The 8168-nt window shown below is 45.3% G+C and overlaps 1 long non-coding RNA gene across 1 annotated transcript; it reads left to right on the top strand.

The window, feature by feature from the left end:
- Positions 1 to 1446: 1446 nt before the first annotated feature.
- Positions 1447 to 2284, top strand: LOC146080756 (uncharacterized). The gene is made up of 3 exons (XR_014474972.1): positions 1447 to 1479; positions 1626 to 1800; positions 1918 to 2284. It is a non-coding gene; the product is annotated as an uncharacterized LOC146080756 (long non-coding RNA).
- Positions 2285 to 8168: the final 5884 nt, after the last annotated feature.

Here is an 8168-nt window from a genome sequence, read left to right as displayed (position 1 = left end):
GGGGTAAAGGTACTGTAACATTTTTTTAAAAAAATGTTTAAAGTACTATAGTAATTTGTATTGCGAAAAAGTCCATGTACTGTATTTCTAAATGTACTGTCTTCTCTTCATACAGGGAAGTCTCTAGTACAGCTGTCCAAAATGCCAGTTAAGATCAACAAGGCGATGAGCAAAATAATTGCGAACATGAAAAAAGAAAATAAAACTACCAAAGAGATCCAGGCTTGGCTGAGGGAAAGTGGGATTGTAGTCACTTTACAAACAGTGCGCTATCATGCTTTCGAGAGAACAACGGCCAGAAAGGAAATATTTGCTCCAAAGTGCTCTTGGTAAGATCAGTGTTGTGTAGTAAATTACCTGTAATGTACTGTACTGTATTGTTTGTTAAACTGGTACTGTATAAACTACTGTACTGTACAGTATGTCCAGTAGTATTAACCTTTGCTGTACTACAGTAATATAGAACATGAAACGTTTCAGTCATTGCCTTGTACTGTACTTGTACTGTACTGTACTGTACATTAACTCTTATTTACTGTGTGCACTGTAGGAGAGCTGAAAAAATTGTGGAGAAATTAACTCGTGAGAATGATGAAATCTCTGCTCGACAAATTAAAAACATCTTCAAAACAGAGTATGATTTTGACATATCACTCACCAGCATTCGAAAAATGCGTCGGAAAATGGGATGGAAATATTGTGCTACAAGGTACAGTAAGAGTTTTGTATAGAGCAGTAATGCGCGCCATTTCACATTAACCCCTTGAGTGGTGGGTTTTGCTGGGACAGTACAAACCTACAGTACCAGGGCAGCGGCGGCAGAGCTTGATGCTACTGTTCCTCATAGTGACAATGGCGTCATGATGAGGGATTTTCGTGGCAGCTCTGGAGGACTCGGCCTGAGCACTCGCCAGCCCCCACAAGCCGCACCAACCATACCCGGCAGTGGGGGAGGGGTGGGGGAATTGACTGGAGGTGCTGCACCAGTGGTGCACACAAGGACACCACTGGCGTACACCTACTGTATAGTGGCATGCCTTGAGATTTTCCGGGACAGCCCACTGCACCAGCACAGCTGAATCCGGAAAATCTCCAGGCATTCAGTACAGTACCACTCAAGTGGTTAATACCTACATTATTTGCATACAGTACTGCACGGTTGTTTAATGATGTCTATAATACAGTACTGTATTAAATTACCTGTATATTTTTGTGCTGTTGACAGGATAACTCCCATGGTTAGAGATGTCAACAAAGAGAAGAGAGTGGAACAGGCACGTCGTTGGATTGAGAGCGGTGAAACTTTTCAGGATGTCCTTTTCACCGATGAATCCTCAATTGCACTCGAGAGGTTCTCGCGAATGTCATTCCGTAAGAAGGACCATATCTCATTGAAGCCACGGCCAAAGCATCCACTGAAAGTCCACGTATGGGGAGCCATATCAAGATTGGGAGCTGGCCCATTGTTAATGTTCGAAGGTACAGTATAGTACAGTACTACTGTGTACAGTATACAGTACCATGCGTTGTCTGTGTTTGTAAGAAATAATGTACTATACTGTACACTACAATAATTAAAATTGAATGCGGTGGTTATTAATAAACAATACTGCTTTTTTCTCTAGGGATCATGGATAAACAATTCTTTCAAGAAAGAATAGTAGAGGGATGTATGGTGCCATATGTGCGGAAACGTTTCCCATCGCATCATAGACTATTCCAGGACAATGATCCTAAACACTCTGCCTCTGCAAAATTCATGGAAGAGAAAGGCATCAATTGGGAACGCACACCACCAGAGTGAGTATTGCTTTAATATTGTACTGTACTTTTATGGTTTTATCAAGATTGTATGCTTTTCTGTTCTAAAAGAAACATTATTGAAATACCTTTATTGTATCATACTGTTTACTTTAGATCCCCGGACATGAATCCAATTGAATTGGTATGGGCTCAAATGAAGTATTACATCAGGAACACTGCGAAGCCGACAACAAAACAGCAGCTGTTGGATGGGATCCGTAAATTTTGGCAAGAAGTGCTGACACCGGACATTTGTAATAATTGCATAAATCATCTATATAAAGTATTGCCTGTTATAGTCAAAATAAATGGACAACCCAGTGGTATGTAGTACTGTATTAAAATAGTATAGAAGTACTTAATCAGTCTGTTTTCTGTGTGTTTCTCTATGAACCCCCACCCCAAAATACTGTATAATAAAAATAAAAGTTGTGTGTGTGATGTTACAGTACTGTACAGCAGTGTTGCAAGTAAGGGGGTACGGTGTGGTACAGAGTACTGTACCTGTAAGAAATACAGTATGTTGCAGGTACGCAGTACCACTTACTCCCTGACCCACTGTCAATTCTATTTTTAATTTAAGTCTAAATATAATGCATCCGCAGCCCGCCCACTCAGCGTTATGATTGGCGTAGCTACCGCTACTGCTGATTTAGCCTGTCACACTGACAGGCATCTGCAGTGGCGATAGCATGAAGAGCAGGCTCCACAATTGTAAGCACAATCTGCCCAGCTCTCCGCCAAGCAAGAGCCAACCGACCCCCAGTCATTTCCTGCTTCTCATTCCCTGTCTCCTGATGCCACGCCACTATTGTCATTTAGGGCCTTATTCGCATTCACTCTTTCTGTCACAATTCTTCTTAGATGGACAAAACTGCAGGTGGGGCAGATGTACAGTATAATGAGCAGAGAGAATTAGATTTGGGTGAGTTACAGTATTTTGTTTCTGTGCAGGAAAAATACTGACTGCTTTATTGTTACACTGCAATATAGAGCTTACTGTACTGTACTTTGAAGTACAGTACAGTAAAAACCCCACCCAAATCTAATTCTCTCTGCAATAGTAAAATCTACCCCACCTGCAGTGCACATGGTTTTGTCCATCTAAGAAGAATTTTGTCAGAAAGAGTGAATTCGAATAAGGCCCTTAGTCACTCTTCTAGCTTTGTGTGACCACGAACACTCATGACACATGGCCACACCCATACAGTATTTGGTAGAGCCCATGAGTACTGTACCACCAAGAAAAAAATTCTACCTGCACCACTGCTGTACAGTACATTTTGTTTATTATTCTGTCCTGTAATGCACCTTGCTACTGAACTGTACCTTGTCCCCTCTGATTGTACTGTATGCCATATTATCCATCTGTTGTCAATAAAAGTATTTTACTGTACATGTGGATAACAAGTAGAAAAATGTTGATTCGGTGCGATGTACTGTACTGTAGACAGTCTGTTTTACTGTATTTGTGTGTCTTGCTGAACCCCCACCCCAAACAAATAATAAAAAAAAAATAATCTGTGTGTGATTTTTTTTTTTTCTATTCTGTACTGTACTGTACCTTGCTACCTTTTCCCCACTGATTGTACTGTATGCCATATCATCCATCTGCTGTCAATAAAAGTGTTTACTACAGTATTCAGTATTTGCAGTAGCATACAATAAGTTACTGTACAGTATCGTCTCACGCTGGAAAAAAGACAAGGATACATTGGAGTAACAATAAAATATTTATAAATACAGTATGAAAAAAAAAGAAACAACGCCAGAATAACAATTAAATTAAACGAACTAAAAATTGGAAAATGAAATCAATGAACTGGTGCATCAGCACCCGCGCCGCCTCAAGCGCCCTGAGCCGCTGAGCCCTCTGTTGTTGTTCTGTGGTGGGGAAGTAAAATGTTAACGTTACTATAGTGTACTGTACGGTAAGTACTGTACTGTACTGTATTATTATTCTACAAAAGCAATCCCAACCACTGACATACTGTACTGTAACTGTACCTCTATAATTGGGGCCGGTACCCGGGCCAGGCCCCTGCGAGTCTGATCCTGGCCTGTGCAGGCTTATCCACAGTTGGTGGCTTGGGCCCCCATGGACGATTGGCACTGTAGTGGGAGAAAAAGTGAGCATTACAATACAGCATGTACAGAACCTGTTCCACTTAGTGGCCCTTCTTCACTTCAACGGTGGTGGTCGTACTGTACTGTACAGTATGCCATCAAATAAAGCATGCCATGCCAAAAGAAGAAGCTGGTGGGTGGGACAGGCTTTTCTATTGGAATTACTGTTCAGGACTGTGTCAGAGGCGGAACTCAGTTCCCTCTACCATTGGAAACCAGTTGCCCATCACTTTTACACCTCTGGTTACAGTGCAGTACTACAGTAATTCTTACCACTTTCATCGTCCTCCTCCTCATCTTCCTCCAGCTCCATGGCCTCCACCTCAATGATGTCTGAGTGGAGAAAGGAAAATACAGTAGTACAGGAAAAAAAACATAATTTGCCTACTTACAGGTACTGTACTGAACATGTACTGTACAGTACAACTCCATAGAAGAAGGTCCTAATGGTGTAGATTGAAATGTCTACACACCATCTCCAAGCGGGCACCACCCACCTACAGTAGTGTACTGTACAAACAGGCAAGGCCCAAAGTCTGCGTGACACCCAGCGCAGAGCCCCCCCAAAGTGAAGTCCTAAACCAAAGGCATTGTCAGTTCCTCCAGAACCACCTGCACTTCCAACCACTTCAACAGCCAACCCCCACCTCCGCATCCCACAAAGCACCCCCTCCACCGGACCACTGTACTCACTGCCTGGCTCCTGGTCCTCCTGCTGCTCCACCTCCTCCTCCTCTTCCTCCTCGGTGTCGAGGAGAACCGCCTCTTCTTCCCGGGTGTGGCCTAGTGATGCTGCATTAAAAAAAAAAAAAAAAAAAACATTGTAATCGTACTGTACTGTACAGTAAATTCCCTTCTACTTTTAGAACTCCATAGAACGGTTGTGTCAAAGTCATGGCCCTCCAATTGTTGTGGAAGTACTGTACACATCCCACCCAGCATGCCATGCCACAGTTTTAACAATCCATCATACTGTACTGTATACAAAAAGTGGCATGCTGGGATGTGTACATATGTACTGTACAACCAGCAAAGGCCCAAAGGCTGCGTGACACTCAATGCAGTGCACCCCAAAGTGAATGCCTTCGCTGAACGGCATCTTCAGTTCCTCCAGAACCACCTGCACTTCCAACCACTTCAACAGCCAACCCCCACCTCCGCATCCCACAAAGCACCCCCTCCACCGGACCACTGTACTCACTGCCTGGCTCCTGGTCCTCCTGCTGCTCCACCTCCTCCTCCTCTTCCTCCTCGGTGTCGAGGAGAACCGCCTCTTCTTCCCGGGTGTGGCCTAGTGATGCTGCATTAAAAAAAAAAAAAAAAAAAAAACATTGTAAACGTACTGTACTGTACAGTAAATTCCCTTCTACTTTTAGAACTCCATAGAACGGTTGTGTCAAAGTCATGGCCCTCCAATTGTTGTGGAAGTACTGTACACATCCCACCCAGCATGCCATGCCACAGTTTTAACAATCCATCATACTGTACTGTATACAAAAAGTGGCATGCTGGGATGTGTACATATGTACTGTACAACCAGCAAAGGCCCAAAGGCTGCGTGACACTCAATGCAGTGCACCCCAAAGTGAATGCCTTCGCTGAACGGCATCTTCAGTTCCTCCAGAACCACCTGCACTTCCAACCACTTCAACAGCCAACCCCCACCTCCGCATCCCACAAAGCACCCCCTCCACCGGACCACTGTACTCACTGCCTGGCTCCTGGTCCTCCTGCTGCTCCACCTCCTCCTCCTCTTCCTCCTCGGTGTCGAGGGGAACCGCCTCTTCTTCCCGGGTGTGGCCTAGTGATGCTGCATTAAAAAAAAAAAAAAAAAAAAAAACATTGTAAACGTACTGTACTGTACAGTAAATTCCCTTCTACTTTTAGAACTCCATAGAACGGTTGTGTCAAAGTCATGGCCCTCCAATTGTTGTGGAAGTACTGTACACATCCCACCCAGCATGACATGCCACAGTTTTAACAATCCATCATACTGTACTGTATACAAAAAGTGGCATGCTGGGATGTGTACATATGTACTGTACAACCAGCAAAGGCCCAAAGGCTGCGTGACACTCAATGCAGTGCACCCCAAAGTGAATGCCTTCGCTGAACGGCATCTTCAGTTCCTCCAGAACCACCTGCACTTCCAACCACTTCAACAGCCAACCCCCACCTCCGCATCCCACAAAGCACCCCCTCCACCGGACCACTGTACTCACTGCCTGGCTCCTGGTCCTCCTGCTGCTCCACCTCCTCCTCCTCTTCCTCCTCGGTGTCGAGGGGAACCGCCTCTTCTTCCCGGGTGTGGCCTAGTGATGCTGCATTAAAAATAAAAAAAAAATAAAAACATTGTAAACGTACTGTACTGTACAGTAAATTCCCTTCTACTTTTAGAACTCCATAGAACGGTTGTGTCAAAGTCATGGCCCTCCAATTGTTGTGGAAGTACTGTACACATCCCACCCAGCATGCCATGCCACAGTTTTAACAATCCATCATACTGTACTGTATACAAAAAGTGGCATGCTGGGATGTGTACATATGTACTGTACAACCAGCAAAGGCCCAAAGGCTGCGTGACACTCAATGCAGTGCACCCCAAAGTGAATGCCTTCGCTGAACGGCATCTTCAGTTCCTCCAGAACCACCTGCACTTCCAACCACTTCAACAGCCAACCCCCACCTCCGCATCCCACAAAGCACCCCCTCCACCGGACCACTGTACTCACTGCCTGGCTCCTGGTCCTCCTGCTGCTCCACCTCCTCCTCCTCTTCCTCCTCGGTGTCGAGGGGAACCGCCTCTTCTTCCCGGGTGTGGCCTAGTGATGCTGCATTAAAAAAAAAAAAAAAAAAAACATTGTAAACGTACTGTACTGTACAGTAAATTCCCTTCTACTTTTAGAACTCCATAGAACGGTTGTGTCAAAGTCATGGCCCTCCAATTGTTGTGGAAGTACTGTACACATCCCACCCAGCATGCCATGCCACAGTTTTAACAATCCATCATAATGTACTGTATACAAAAAGTGGCATGCTGGGATGTGTACATATGTACTGTACAACCAGCAAAGGCCCAAAGGCTGCGTGACACTCAATGCAGTGCACCCCAAAGTGAATGCCTTCGCTGAACGGCATCTTCAGTTCCTCCAGAACCACCTGCACTTCCAACCACTTCAACAGCCAACCCCCACCTCCGCATCCCACAAAGCACCCCCTCCACCGGACCACTGTACTCACTGCCTGGCTCCTGGTCCTCCTGCTGCTCCACCTCCTCCTCCTCTTCCTCCTCGGTGTCGAGGGGAACCGCCTCTTCTTCCCGGGTGTGGCCTAGTGATGCTGCATTAAAAATAAAAAAAAAATAAAAACATTGTAAACGTACTGTACTGTACAGTAAATTCCCTTCTACTTTTAAAACTCAATAGAACGGTTGTGTCAAAGTCATGGCCCTCCAATTGTTGTGGAAGTACTGTACACATCCCACCCAGCATGCCATGCCACAGTTTTAACAATCCATCATACTGTACTGTATACAAAAAGTGGCATGCTGGGATGTGTACATATGTACTGTACAACCAGCAAAGGCCCAAAGGCTGCGTGACACTCAATGCAGTGCACCCCAAAGTGAATGCCTTCGCTGAACGGCATCTTCAGTTCCTCCAGAACCACCTGCACTTCCAACCACTTCAACAGCCAACCCCCACCTCCGCATCCCACAAAGCACCCCCTCCACCGGACCACTGTACTCACTGCCTGGCTCCTGGTCCTCCTGCTGCTCCACCTCCTCCTCCTCTTCCTCCTCGGTGTCGAGGGGAACCGCCTCTTCTTCCCGGGTGTGGCCTAGTGATGCTGCATTAAAAAAAAAAAAAAAACATTGTAAACGTACTGTACTGTACAGTAAATTCCCTTCTACTTTTAGAACTCCATAGAACGGTTGTGTCAAAGTCATGGCCCTCCAATTGTTGTGGAAGTACTGTACACATCCCACCCAGCATGCCATGCCACAGTTTTAACAATCCATCATACTGTACTGTATACAAAAAGTGGCATGCTGGGATGTGTACATATGTACTGTACAACCAGCAAAGGCCCAAAGGCTGCGTGACACTCAATGCAGTGCACCCCAAAGTGAATGCCTTCGCTGAACGGCATCTTCAGTTCCTCCAGAACCACCTGCACTTCCAACCACTTCAACAGCCAACCCCCACCTCCGCATCCCACAAAGCACCCCCTCCACC

The sequence above is a fragment of the Crinia signifera genome, chromosome 5, assembly GCF_055691185.1.
Source record: "Crinia signifera chromosome 5, ASM5569118v1, whole genome shotgun sequence".
Classification (NCBI taxonomy): Eukaryota; Metazoa; Chordata; class Amphibia; order Anura; family Myobatrachidae; genus Crinia; species Crinia signifera.
The sequence above is the reverse complement of the archived record's forward strand: the minus strand, read 5'-3'. Positions and strand labels throughout refer to the sequence as shown.